At 38.7% G+C, this 15,372-nt stretch overlaps 1 protein-coding gene across 3 annotated transcripts in view; it reads left to right on the forward strand.

The window, feature by feature from the left end:
* TMEM196 (transmembrane protein 196) overlaps window positions 1-15,372 on the forward strand; it is a 203,832-nt gene that overhangs the window by 40,983 nt on the left and 147,477 nt on the right. For 2 of the 3 annotated variants that reach the window (XM_032305452.1, XM_032305453.1), the window contains exon 1: window positions 5,325-5,482. The exons of the other annotated variant lie outside the window; for it this stretch is intronic. The gene's annotated coding sequence lies outside the window, so the exon portion shown is untranslated. Of the gene's footprint in view, window positions 1-5,324; window positions 5,483-15,372 lie in introns of those variants that run through there. 3 annotated transcript variants of the gene reach the window in all.

The following is a 15,372-nucleotide window of genomic DNA, read 5'->3' on the forward strand; positions in this document are numbered from 1 at the left end:
TTTTAATTTTTAAAGGGGGTTTATTTATTTATTTGAGAGAGAGAGAGAAAAAAGAGGGAGAGCATGCGTGGGAGGGGCAGAGGAAGAGACATCAAGCAGACTCCTTGCTGAAAGCAATGCCTGATGCCAGGCTTGATCTCACGACCCTGAGATCGTTACCTGAGCTGAAATCCAGAGTCAGATGCTTAGCTGACTCTGCCACCCAGGAGCCCATTGTAGAATTATTTTTTTTTAAATAAGGTTTATTTATTTTTAATTTAAATTTTTTTTAATTTTTTTCTCACCATAACCCATACCCTCCCCAATGTCCATCCCTCAGGCACCCCATCCCTCTCACCTCCCTCCCCTCCCCCCCAGCAACACTCAAGTTTGTTTCCTGAGATTAAAAGCAAAGATTAATAAGGGAAACAAGATTCATTTCACAAGTAGAATTTTTCAGTTCTCACCTCAGTCAGCTTCTTTTAATTATTTGACACAATTGTCCACTCTCATTTTTAACATAACTTTTTCAATTTTCTGAGAAACCATTATGCCCGTTTTCTCCTACATTAATGGTTACTTCCTAGCCTTCTCTACTTGCTTCTCCTTCCCTTCCTAACTTCAGTAAGTTGAAATATCCCAGGATTCAGTCTTTGGATATCGCTTTCCTATCCATACACACTTCCTTTGTGGTCACCATTAACTATTTAGTTCTGAATATCATATGTGTGCTCTTATAACATTCAAACCAGTATCATAAACTCCAACCTCTTTCTGACCTTCAGGCTTTGTATTCAATTGCTTACCAATTGCTTACTGGAAATTTTTTCTTGAATATTCAGTGAATGTTTCATATTGAATATATCCCACAGTGAACCCTTGATTACCACATTCATCTCACATCCACTTTATTTCCCAGACTCCTTAATCTCAATAAATGTCACATTGCCATTTACTCACTTGTTGAAACAAAATTTTGGAATCACTCTTGACTCTTCCTTTTATAGGAGGGCATACGTTCAAATAAGCAGTGAATGCTGTTATTTCTTTGGCTTCCGTATATTGTTCAAATTAAATAGCTTCTCATCTCCCTCAGTACTAACCCTAATAAGCCACCATCATTTCCTACCCAGTTTCTGACAAAGACTTATTAAATGGTCATACTGCTTCTAGTCTTGCACACTGATTCTACATAATCAGTAAGAGAAACTTTTAAATAACATAAACTGGATCATGTCATTTCACTACTCAAACACTAATAAGGCTGCCAGTCATTCTTAGAACAAACTTCAGATTCTTACCATGGCTTTTAATACACATGCAACCTGGCCGTTATGTCCAACCAACCTCATTTCCTCCTGCTCTTCCTCTTTGTCATTATCCACAGCCCTGCTGGCCTCCCTGGGCTTTCTTGAAGTTGTTAAGAAAACTCCTACCTGAGAGCCTTTCTTGTCCTATTTCTGTTCATTGCCCCAGGTACGATCATGGGTCACTCCTCACAGCGTCACCTCCTCAGAAGAGTCTTTCTTGACAACTCTACTTGAAATAACACCTACTACACCATCTCTTTATCCCCTCACAATCCCTGACATTTTCTTTTTCTTAACAGTGGTCCTTTCCTGGCTGTATATTTTATGTATGGGTGTATATGTACATATGTAGGCATATTTATGTATGTATTACTGTACTTCCACCCTAGAATTTAATCTGTCTGAAGGCAAGGGCATTATTGGTTTTGTCCACTTCTGTTTCCAATGCCAAGAATTGTGCCTAACCTCTACTAGATATTAAATAAGTAATTATTGGATGAATTAAATGAAAAGGGAGCAAGACCTTTATGGTTATTGCCTATGAGGTGGAGCCTCCAGGTGACTGTGCAGAGACACTTTGCCTGCTCAGAAGAATGCTCTCTGGCCTTTAGCAAAGTGTCCTCACTTTCTTAATTAAGTGTCCTCAATTTCTTAATATCCACTTAACTGAAGGAGACTTGTCTACTGTAACTTCCTTTGGTCATGGAAATGTTCTATATCTTCACTACCCATGATGGTAGCCACTGCCACTATTTCAGTGCTTGAAATGTGGTTAGTGTATCAAAGCAATTAAATTTTTAATTAATTTTAGTTTTAATGAAAAAAATTTAAATTTAAGTGGTCACATTTGACTATCAAATTGGATAGCATAAGTCTAGGTCATAGAAGGCAAGCAATTGCCTGCTTTAAACAACCTCAGACTGGGTCTTTTCTAATAAATATTAAATGAACCCAAATTTCCTGGCAACATTGTCTTGTTTTTTTTTTTTTTCCATCTTATATGTGTTTAGCTCATGCTAGCAATGCAAAGTGAAAAAATACAAAGCATCTCTTTTTCAGTGTGCTCAGAGCAGAAGGCCAATTCCCCAGCACAGTAAAGATGCTGCTGGCAAAGCCTCCCTTGCAAATGAGGATTAAGCAAGAAAACACTTACTGTCAGTAAAGCCAGTCAGCAAAGCCATGGGTTTTTGTAGATTCCCACTTAATGATACATTGTTTTCTTTCTCTACAGCCAGTGCAGATTTGAATCTGTGGAATACATACATTTATTGAGCAAGCAGAAAAGGATATACAAAAGTGAATTTGACATCTCCCTTCCAGTAGTATAGGATTTCTGAAATATGACACAATATAATTTAAAATATGTAACTCTTACAACTAAAGGGACTGGTTATTATATCACAAACAGCTCCACTCCATTCTCTGATAAGAAGTAAATTTTTAAAACAGTATTGTTTTAGCATGTACAATGGCAAAGGAGAAGCCAGGTGCTATGTCACTTATTTTCACGGAGCGCGAACACAGGGCAGAGAGATGACACATGCTACTCCTTTTCTCCATCCCACCTACTCTAGCCTGATCTACCATCTGAGAAAACAAACCAGAAGGTGTCCCAGGGTGGCGGAATAATTGTCAAGCATCATGCTTTTCTCCCTTTAAGTTAAGCTGATCTACGATTGACCAGATGACTACCGCGGTTTCTCACCCTCAGCACTGTTGGCAAATTGGGCCAAATAATCCTCCGTTGTGGGAGACTCTCTTGAGCACTGCAGGTTGGGGATACCACTCCACAAACTCTGCCTAACAGATGCCAAGAATAGCTGCCCTCTCACTCCTCCTCGTGATAACCAAAATATCTCTAAGGTATTGCCAGTTGTCCCTGAGGACCAATGAAGAAGTCAGGAGCATCACAGCCTACTCACTTCCTGCATTTACTTGGATCTTGACCTTTTATGTTTCATCTCTTCTCAACCCCGTGTTACTCTCTTGGATGTGAAAACTTCTTTGCCTTTAATTATTTGACCTTGGTATTCTCTTAGACTCAATTTCGGACTTGCCTGCTGATGCCTCTGTTCCAGATGGAACACCTTTGCCTCAACATTTCATCAGTCCTTAGATTCAGTACCGAACCTCAGCATGGACTTCCCTAATGTGTGTCTCTCTCAGGTCTGCTTGTGATATCAAAGGCAGATTATACAACCCTCAGGGAAGGAAACTGTCTCATTTCTGGTGACCTCAGTTCTAGTGTCAGCTTGGTTGTTATTTTGTTTTTTTGGTATCTCCTTCTAATTGTTAAATAGATTCATTGGGCCTCAATTTCCTTATCTTCCAAATGGAAGTACTGATTTCTGTCCTCATTGCTTTAAAGGTTTTCAAGGTTTAAATAAGGTAATTGATATTAAAGTGCTTTGGAAAGATTAAAAAAACTCTTCTGCAGATATAAGGGAGTATAATAGTAACAGTGTTCCTGATTCCGTGCAAGCCTACAGAAAGTTACAGATAAGCTGTATCTCTATCCATTTAAAGGGAACATGAAGCTTGCTCCTGTCTTTTCTGACATACTGAGAGTGAGCTAGAATTTTATAGACTGGACATTGGGGATGTCTCTTTTACTGATTTGGCACCAGACTGGTCTGGCAAAATTCAACTTACCAACCCAAGTACTAATGTCAAATAGGGTTTGTGTTCTGCTTGAGGGAGAAAAATATTTTGGGTACCCACATAGTTCTCTGAAAGAAGTATGAGCTCCATACTCAGTGTTGAATTTTAAATGACTGCCAACCTCTCTCTTCTGTCATCTTAATGCTCCCAGCCCCTAAACATGGGGGGACACTCCTGTTCCTCCCCCAGTCATGAAGAAGAAAATGAGAAAAGCGCAGTAGAGGCCCCATGGGGTGTATTCCAGCATTTGGATCTGTAGCAGTTTTCTAGGCACACCTAGTACATTTCCCTCATGAGGCCATTGCCATGTCCTCATCTTGGACCTTTAAAGCAGCTTCACCTCTCCCTGTGCAGGAGGTGTGTGTGCTTGTGTGTGTATTGATAATATGTGCACATTCCCTGTCACGGTTCCTTCCAGCATATAGGAAATGCAGAAATCAGAAGGTCAAGCATTCCTAGAGCACATTTGTGACTTAATGAACAGGAACAGAAGAGGATAATTCTCTTTAAAGGTCTCTTTCCCAGTGAATGTTTGAGAATTACCATCTAGAAACCCTCCACATATAAACTAGGACTAGACTTCTCCAGTCAAGAGACTGAATAGATATCACGAGCCAAGCAGAAGTGAGCTGGAAAGTCCTTGTCTGAGCTTGCCAAGAGGCTTAGCCTTTATTTCAGGGTCAGAACCCTATCTTCTTTTGCCCAACTTGGAAATGAGGAATATATGTGCTTAGTATTCAGATGTGTCGTCCTTGAGAATGTGAACATTGAAGATAGCCAAGCAAGGGGAAATAGGTCAAAAGATACTGCACATAGTTAAAAATAGACACCGCAGAAAATGTGTTTCTGTTTGGCATCATGCCTCTTCACGTTCACTTTAATTGGCCATTTGGCGTGCTGTGTAAAGCAGACAGCATTTCACACCTCTGGGACACAGGGGTAATGGTACTCTGCTGATGGCTCCAAACCACACAAATTGGAGACTAAGGTAGTTATTTCTACAATTAAAGCCAAAATTGCTTTCCTTTCATGTCAGCAAAGAGTCTAGTTCCAATGCAAAAATGTCACCCTTCTCTGTCTGCAGAGAAGCTATTCTCTGTTGAAGGCCCTCCCCTCCCCCTCCTGACCACTCATTGCATGGTGTCAGATGATGTCACATGTCTAACCTTCCATTACACTCTGGCTGAGCCAACACAGCTGGATTCTCAGCCAACTATGAAGTTTAAATTGGTAATTCCAAATCTGTTCTATAAATACCAGCAACAGTTGATTTGGCCAGAATTTCAATGTGATCTTCATGCCTGAGTTAAAAAAAAAAAGGAAGAAAGAGAACTAACTAGTCTCTAATGATCTACCTCAGGGAATATGTGAACCATTGCATTCAACTTTTTCTTTTTCTTTTTTTTAAATAAAGTTGCCTTCTTTTTTTTTTTTTTTTTTGTCCTTCTCACCTGTTCCACTGTTTATTATGACTATGGAGCCATGAACTTTGTCAATGGCCTAGGAAGTTCTGACTCTGTATTTATGACTAGGTAAGTGCATACTGTGAACATACGACTTTTTAAAATGATTTTATATAGAAATATTAGAGATCAAGGAATAGAAGATTTTATTTTGCTTTGTAATAGAGCTGCAAATCAGCATATGTTCTGGTAATCTACAGGAAACAGCACTGTTTAGGGGAAGTGATCTATCTACGATAACTAGTAAACAGAACTTACTAGGAACTAGGAGTTTGGGGACTTTATAAAAAGCGCTTTAGAGAACATTCTAACATTTGTCCAAAAGGATATGACAATTCTAAGAACTATGGTGTGCCAGATGTTTTAAATTACTGAGCTCTCTCCCGGAACTCCTTCTCTACTTCTCTGGAGAAAAACATTTAGGCTCTAGCCCCATATCTTTGAAATCCTGTGTTTTTTTGTTTTTTGGGGTTTTTTTTTGAGATTTCATTTATTTATTTGACAGACAGAAATCACAAATAGGCAGAGAGGCAGGCAGAGAGAGAGAAGGGGAAGCAGGCTCCTGCTAAGCAGAGAGCACTATGTGGGGCTTGATCCCAGGACCCTGAGACCATGACCTAAGCTGAAGGCAGAGACTTAATCCACTGAGCCACCCAGGTGCCCCTGAAATCCCATTTCATAGTTATCTCCTTCACTGGATTGCTTACGGTCCCTGCCTGGTTAAGTGAATATGGAGGGGTCCCATGGAATGAGGTAGTGTGATCCAGTCACAAGCAATTACTAAAGGATTGTGAAAAGCAGTAATTTCAAAAAATGTAGAATTGAGGATTATCTGAGGATAACTACTGTAAAATTGGAAATCAAATAACAAAATAAAAGAAACAAGCCAGTTGCTGGTCCCCTTAATTTCCTTACTGGGAAGCAACAGATACCTTGAGGATGTCTTTGAAAATAAAACATATATATACATATATACATATATATATATATATATATATTTTTTTTTTTTAAGATTTATTTATTTATTTGACAGACACATCACAAGGAGGCAGAGAGGCAGGCAGAGAGAGAGGAGGAAGCAGGCTCCCTGCTGAGCAGAGAGCCCGATGCGGGGCTCGATCCCAGGACCCTGAGATCATGACCTGAGCCGAAGAAAGAGGCTTTAACCCACTGAGCCACCCAGGCGCCCCAGAACTTATATTTTTAAGGGACAAAGATAATGTATAATATTTTGTTCCTCATGGTTGAAACAGATATCTTATAAAAAAGAAGTCTAAGCTAGCAGACATCCTGAAAAATGGATGGCATTTAAAAAATGTATTTATTTTATTTATGTGTGAGAGAAAGAGACAGACAGACAGACAGAGGGAGTAGGGGGAAGAGCAGAGGGACAGGGAGAAGGAGAAAAATTTCCAGCAGTGCAGCAAGGGAGCACAGAGCCCCATGCAAGACTCCATCTCAATACCCTGAGATTATGACCTGAACCAAAATCAAGAGTCCAGAAGTTAACTAAATGAGCCATCCAGGTGCCCCTGGATAGCTTTTCTCTTTTCTTTTTTTTTTTTTTAATAATAATTTTCTCGGTCATTTCACACATAATACATATTTAAATTTACCTGGTTGTTCTTGAGTACCCCTAAAGCAATTTTGACATATTTTCCATCATAGTGACCTAGTTTTCCAGCATTCATTTAAATTAACATTTTATTTATATAGTTAGCATAAAGTGAAATAAGTGGGGACTGATTAAGGAAATATAAAATGTAAGGCTACCCAGAGAGTTAAAGGATGCTAAACTTTGAAATAGAAGGTAATGTGGCTAATTTTTCAGAGAGAAGAGATTCAAAAGCTTTCTATAGATATTGTATCTTTTAATGAGTTTTGAGTCATAAACTAACTGCATCAAAGCACTGACCTCAGGACAATCCATTAGAAGTTTGGGAGGACTGCTTTGACAGAGATTTGTTGTAGGATTGACTGCATCGTATTGGATTAGAATAAGCCTTTGCTTGATTGCACACTGCTTAGAGGGGAGGATTGAGAGCAAGGAGAACGAACTGCACTGGATGAAAAAATGGGGCATCTGGCAGATAAAGTAGAAGTTGGAGTCAAAAGAGCACCTAGTAATAATAGTGTTGACATCAATAATAACAATAGCGGTATTGACTGCTTTGTCTATGGTGGGCACTGTGTGTAATCCTCACCCTACTTTCTACGAAATGGGAACTCCTGCTATCTAAATTTTATGGATAAAGGAACTGAGTTGTAGAATGTATTTAGTTTTCGACTTGTGGGGCTTAAGTTTCTCTAAGGCATCCAAAAGGAGGTGTCTAACGGGCATGTGGAATAGGACCCAGAACTTCAGGAGAAAAACATCCGGTCTGGAGATAATATAGTGGGAGCCACTAGACTATAATGATCATGTAGGCCACAGAGGTACATGAGGTAAAGTTTCATGACACTTTATAAAAGAATAAAAAGAAAAGAATAAAAAGATAAAAGAAAATAGGATGAGAAATTATCTTTGGATTTGGTTATTAGTGGTCATAATAAAAACTATTTTCAAAGAGTGGAAAGGTGAAAAGCCATATTGTAGTGGATTAAAGAATGAAATGTACTCCTCTAACATGTTTACATATTTTTTTAAAGAATTATTTTCTTATTTTCGAGAGAGAAAGTGCAAATGGGGGGGGGAGCAGAGGGTGTGGAAGAGCGAAGTGAGTGCAGAGCCCTACTCAGAGCTCAATCTCAGGACCCCCAGAGCAGAAACCAAGAATCGGTTGCTTAACCCGCTGAGCCACCCAGGTGCCCCTAAGATGTTTACCTATTAATAAAAGGAGAGACATAGGTTAAGGACTTTTGTTTTAATAAAATATTTGGCAGTGGAAAAAGAGATTTCAAATAGGCATTACACTGATCGTGGGATTTTAAATGCCAGCATCCCAATTTTTGTTAACCAAAGGGCTTCATTAACTTTTGAAAGTAGCAGAAATACAGAATTAAAGAACGATTAATTAAAATCACAGCTGCTTCTTGCATCTCTCTCAATGTTGGTTTAAGAAATGCATATCATTGAAAAATCCCATTATGAAGCGAATTATTAGTAGATTCTAGAAATTTTCACGTAGACTCTAGCCAAAACAGTTAAAAATTCCCCAGATCAGTGGTGCCTGGGTAGCTCAGTGGGTTAAACTCTCTGTCTTCGGCTCAGGTCATGATCCCAGGGTCCTGGGATTGAGCCCCGCATCAGGTTCTCTGCTCAGCGGGGAGTCTGCTTCCTCCTCTCTCTCTGCCTGCCTCTCTGCCTACTTGTGATCTCTGTCTGTCAAATAAATAAATAAAATCTTAAAAAAAAAAAAAATTCTCCAGATCAGTAGTTAACAATGAGTAGTGACAGATGGGAATCTGAGGAGCAATGTTTGTCAGATGGAGATCATCACTAGAAAATCTCATTACTTATAAGAAATTATTTATTTGTCTGCTTTTGTTGACTCTTGCGACATCTCAGTTTTAGTTATTTTGAGATTCAAGTAACTAAGCAATACTGTAATCATATTAGAAAATAATAATTCTTTCTCTGTCATCTAACAGACAATAGCAATGCAAAAAATAAAGAACTATTCGAAAAACCAATAAGAAAGATTTTACCTCTTATAAAATAAAAATATAGACTTCTGAAATTACATTTTAGTCATCACTGGTAATAGAACTGTAAAGATATGGAGCTGCCTGAAAGTGTTCTGGTCCAAGCTTATTTTGTAATGGACATGGACATCTGCTTAGCGTGATCAGTTGTTTTATGCTTGGACATCTGCTTAGCCTGATCAGTTGTTTTATGGTTCTCTGGTAAATGAGAGTAGCACAAATTACTATTGAAAGAATATACGGGGGAACGATATGATGTACTAAATGGGAAATCTGAAAGACAATGAGATCATACTTGATCCAGTAGCCCCCAAGGTTATTTCTTTGTATTTTTAAAATTCTTAGTCCTATAAATTCTTAAGAAGAAACCTTTATGAAATTGGTTGAAAGTCCCATAAAAAAGTTTCCATCCTCAAACCTGTATGTTATGTCCATCTAAAAATTGTAGCTTTTCCTTCTAATCCTCTGATCTTTTTATATCCACTGCTTCCATAAGTAAGCAATTTGAAAGTAATAAAACTGAAAGTAGTTTTGACCATTACTCTTCACCTTTTAAAAAAGCTGTTTCATTCTTATCCAGCAGTGCCAAATCATTTGATACTCTGCACACACAGCCCATCAATTAAAGCTGCTAGCTGTGTGCAGAATGTAATACATCAGCTAGGTTAAGTCTATTCTAGAAATAAACCGTAGGCCAGAGATGAATGGCCATTTTTACTTTTTTAAGTGTCACTCCACACTTTCAATCACATCACTGCTAATAGAGGCTATTTTCCACTGTACTTTTTAGTACTAACAGAAAGCCCAGACTCTACCCTGCTGCATGAAGTCTTCTTTCCTGACCACTTAATGTCATCTCTTTCTTTCTGGAAACGCCAGTGGAACATTGAAATTTTTGTATACGTCTTCAAAAGTTGATGATATTTTTTCAGCACATATTTATGGGTTTCTTGTAATTTGGAAGTTTTAGCAGTTGAGCAAACAAATCAGTTTCCTGCCTTGACACCGCTTCAAGTCTAGTGAAGACAGACAAAAAGCAACCAACCGCAGTAAAAGTGATGGTATACGGAAAGTGCAGGGTGCTTCTCACAGACTGCATACTCCAATGTGGGATCAGGAAGAATTCTTGGAAGAAATTAAAATTTAAGTTAAAATCTGAAAGGAAAGGAGTCAGCCAGGAAGAGGCAGGTGGAGGAGTAAGGACAGTGTCCCAGGCATACTGAGAGAACATGTACAAAATACCCAAAGATGGGCTTTTTAATTTTTAATTTTTCTCTTCTCAAGTAAATTAAGGTCTTGTGGGAAGAGCACTCCCTCATGTTTCTTTGGGTCTCTCACACGATACCTCATACTTGGCAAAGCTCATATTTATTTTTTTATCTCATTTTTTAAAAAGACTTTATTTATTTATTTATTTGACAGAGAGACACAGCGAGAGAGGGAACATAAGCAGGGGAAGTGGGAGAGGGAGAAGCAGGCCTCCTGGGGAGCCCGGAGCCTGATGCTGGGACCTGATCAGCCTGATGCTGATCCCAGGACCCTGGGATCATGACCTGAGCTGAAGGCAGACACTTAATGACTGAGCCACCCAGGCACCTCTTTATCTCATTAAAAAAAAAAAAAAAAAAATCCTACTTAGTTAACATATATGGTAAAATTGGTCTCGGGGGTAGAATTTAGTGATTCGTCAGCCGCATACAACACCCAGTGCTCCTCACAACAAGTAGGTTCCTTAATGCCCATCACCCACTTAGCCCATCCCCCACCCACTTCCCTCCATCAACCCTCAGTTTGTTCTCTATCATTAAGGGTCTCATATTTATAATGTAACTGATAGAGCAGATCCAGATTCAATCTCTCCAGTTTCCATAATAGAAAACAAAATTTCAAAATAAATTTAGAAACTTAAAATATCAAATGTTACTAAATGTATAGGCTACCCAAGTGCAATAATCTGATATAAAACTACTTTCACTTTATCACTAGTAAAGACCATTTGAAATATCAATCGGTATCTGGTATAACTATGCTAAAGATGCAAAATAAGCCAACAGAAGCGAAAGTACAAGCATGTCTATGCCAGTCTACTTTTTTATCCTTCCTCAGCAAATCTTTTTTACTTGAACTTTTAGTTAGCATTCAAATAGGCCTGATCAAGCCCCACCCCTGGTTCCCTGCTCCGCAGAGTCTACTTCTTACTCTCCCTCTACCCAGCCCCCACCCCTACTAGTGCACATGCTTTCTCTTGCTCTCTCTCTGTCTCCCCCCTTCTCGAATAAATAAATAAAATCTTGGAAGGATGATGTAACTGGGCGATGGACATTAAGGAGAGCCTGTGATGTAATGAGCACTGATGAATCACTGAACTCTACCTCTGAAACTAATAATATATATGTTAATTAATTAAATTAAGATAAATAAATAAAATTTTTTAAAAATTAAAATAGCAAATAAGCCTGATGTATCAATCTTTAAAGAATGAAGTGTTGTGGTTTTTTTTTTCGGGTAACTTTTAAAAACCACTTGGTTAAACTAATAGTTGATTACTAATTGATGCAGAATAAGAGCACATGCAATTGCAAAGGCATGTGACAGTCATGACTATTTAAACCGTGTTTGCAGATTGAATGAATATGTCAATGTTAGACTTAGTGCTTGCCAAGGGAGCACAGAATGGAGGGTAATGAGAAGGAAAAACATGAACTATTGGGTCAAAAAGATGTGAGATCATTTGGAAGGCCTGATCTTTTGACCCATCCAAATTCTTATTTCTAAAATTATTGACTTTATGCTCATCCTCGGTGTGACAAATGAATGGAGGGGAAGTGACCAGAAGACCAGTATGTCCTAGTAATCAGGTACCCTCTAGTAAAAGCTAGAGGAGATTGTGTGTGTGTGTGCGTGTGTGTGTATTTCTTTAATTAATTAACTTATTTTAGAGAGAGGGAGAGAGGGCGCATGTGCATGTGTGATGGGGGGAGGGGCAGAGGAAGAGAATCTTGAGCAGACTCCCCCCGGAGCCAGGCGTTCTGGTTGGATTTCAGGACCCATGAGATCATGACCTGCGCCAAAACCAGGAGTCAGGCATTTAACCAGCTGAGCCACTCAGGTGCCCCTAAATGTGTATATTTATTTGAATATTTAAATAATATTTCATCTATTGCCAATACATGGACATTCTAATCACAGATGTGGAAAGTTAGTCTTCCTAGACATAACAAGAAAATGATCTTTATGTCTTCAGGTTCATGGTGGGAATACACATTTTTTTAAACAGTCCTGGAAATGCCAAAAACCCAGTACCATAAAGAAAAATAATCAAATAATTCATAGGATAAAAAAATCATTATTGAATAGAGGTAGGAAGACATATATGCTCACAGAGATCTATCCTGAGCTATAGTACAGAAGAGGGTATGTAAGGTACTAAAACAGCTTCCACAAATCTTTTCTGGCATCTTATTACAGACCTTATGACAAAGCCTCTTGTGCATGTAGTGGCTCATAAGGGACCAACTTGTTGGCAATGCTTAGCAACAAGTCACTTCAAATACCTTCTGCTTGACAATGCCATCTGGCCCAGGATGTGTTGCCAGGAAAACCTGTTAACCAGTGTTCATCGATTCTCTCTCTCCTTTGATCCTGTCACTCAAATTTTAACTAAATTTAGAATTCAGAGGAAAATTTAATTGATACAGATCAACATACTGCATATCAGAAATAGGTCTTTGTTAAATTATTTTATTTTCTTAATGTTAAGTAAACCTTTGAGTTTTTCTCTTTTTGACTCCGTATTTGTTTGTTGTTGTTTTTTAAGATTTTATTTATTTATTTGACAGAATGAGATCACAAGTAGGCAGAGAGGCAAGCAGAGAGAGAGAGAAGGAAGCAGGCTCCCTGCCGAGCAGAGAGCCCGATGTGGGGCTGGATCCCAGGACCTTGGGATCATGACCTGAGTTGAAGACAGAGGCTTAACCCACTGAGCCACCCAGGTGCCCCTGTATTAGTTTTTTTAATGACCTATGCATTTTAAAAGCATTTCTACCTATATAAAATATTTCATTTTATGGTGTTAATAACTCCATAAAAAACAGGAACCATTGAACTGGCATAGTAATGGGTATATTCATAATAAAAGTAATGACAAAGTAGGATGTTGCAGTTAACACTAATTACCATTGGTTACTTTTATTAATATATCCCCTTTTGAGCTCCATCTGTAAACCAGGAATCAAATTTAATCCATACAAAACTCTATTATGTATTCACTAGTAGACATATAGACAGGAAATAAAGGTCTCAGAGAATTAGTGAAACTTGCCCAACTTCATATAGACACTATCATAAAGGGTTAGGACTCAATTTATGGACTTTCTGTTTGTTTTTGGCTTATTTAGTAGTTTTTATGACCTTTTTTTTTTTAATTTTTTATTTTTTATAAACATATGTTTTTATCCCCAGGGGTACAGGTCTGTGAATCACCAGGTTTACACACTTCACAGCACTCACCAAAGCACATACCCTCCCCAATGTCCATAATCCCACCCCCTTCTCCCAAACCCCCTCCCCCCAGCAACCCTCAGTTTGTTTCGTGAGATTAAGAGTCACTTATGGTTTGTCTCCCTCCCAATCCCATCTTGTTTCATTGATTCTTCTCCTACCCACTTAAGCCCCCATGTTGCATCACCACTTCCTCATATCAGGGAGATCATATGATAGTTGTCTTTCTCTGCTTGACTTATTTCGCTAAGCATGATACGCTCTAGTTCCATCCATGTTGTCGCAAATGGCAAGATTTCATTTCTTTTGATGGCTGCATAGTATTCCATTGTGTATATATACCACATCTTCTTGATCCATTCATCTGTTGATGGACATCTAGGTTCTTTCCATAGTTTGGCTATTGTGGACATTGCTGCTATAAACATTTGGGTGCACGTGCCCCTTTGGATCACTACATTTGTATCTTTAGGGTAAATACCCAATAGTGCAATTGCTGGGTCATAGGGCAGTTCTATTTTCAACATTTTGAGGAACCTCCATGCTGTTTTCCAGAGTGGCTGCACCAGCTTGCATTCCCACCAACAGTGTAGGAGAGTTCCCCTTTCTCTGCATCCTCGCCAGCATCTGTCATTTCCTGACTTGTTGATTTTAGCCATTCTGACTGGTGTGAGGTGATATCTCATTGTCGTTTTGATTTGTATTTCCCTGATGCCGAGTGTTATGGAGCACTTTTTCATGTGTCTGTTGGCCATCTGGATGTCTTCTTTGCAGAAATGTCTGTTCATGTCCTCTGCCCATTTCTTGATTGGATTATTTGTTCTTTGGGTGTTGAGTTTGCTAAGTTCTTTATAGATTCTGGACACTAGTCCTTTATCTGATATGTCGTTTGCAAATATCTTCTCCCATTCTGTCAGTTGTCTTTTGATTTTGTTAACTGTTTCCTTTGCTGTGCAAAAGCTTTTGATCTTGATGAAATCCCAATAGTTCATTTTTGCCCTTGCTTCCCTTGCCTTTGGCGTTGTTCCTAGGAAGATATTGCTGCGGCTGAGGTCAAAGAGGTTGCTGCCTGTGTTCTCCTCAAGGATTTTGATGGATTCCTTTCGCACATTGAGGTCCTTCATCCATTTTGAGTCTATTTTTGTGTGTGGTGTAAGGAAATGGTCCAATTTCATTTTTCTGCATGTGGCTGTCCAATTTTCCCAGCACCATTTATTGAAGAGGCTGTCTTTTTTCCATTGGACATTCTTTCCTGCTTTGTCGAAGATTAGTTGACCATAGAGTTGAGGGTCTATTTCTGGGCTCTCTATTCTGTTCCATTGATCTATGTGTCTGTTTTTGTGCCAGTACCATGCTGTCTTGTTGATGACAGCTTTGTAATAGAGCTGGAAGTCCGGAATTGTGATGCCACCAACGTTGGCTTTCTTTTTCAATATCCCTTTGGCTATTCGAGGTCTTTTCTGGTTCCATATAAATTTTAGCATTATTTGTTCCATTTCTTTGAAAAAGATGGATGGTACTTTGATAGGAATTGCATTAAATGTGTAGATTGCTTTAGGTAGCATAGACATTTTCACAATATTTATTCTTCCAATCCAGGAGCATGGAACATTTTTCCATTTCTTTGTGTCTTCCTCAATTTCTTTCATGAGTACTTTATAGTTTTCTGAGTATAGATTCTTTGCCTCTTTGGTTAGGTTTATTCCTAGGTATCTTATGGTTTTGGGTGCAATTGTAAATGGGATTGACTCCTTAACTTCTCTTTCTTCTGTCTTGCTGTTGGTGTAGAGAAATGCAACTGATTTCTGTGCATT

The sequence above is a fragment of the Mustela erminea genome, chromosome 11 (genome assembly GCF_009829155.1).
Source record: "Mustela erminea isolate mMusErm1 chromosome 11, mMusErm1.Pri, whole genome shotgun sequence".
Classification (NCBI taxonomy): domain Eukaryota; kingdom Metazoa; phylum Chordata; class Mammalia; order Carnivora; family Mustelidae; genus Mustela; species Mustela erminea.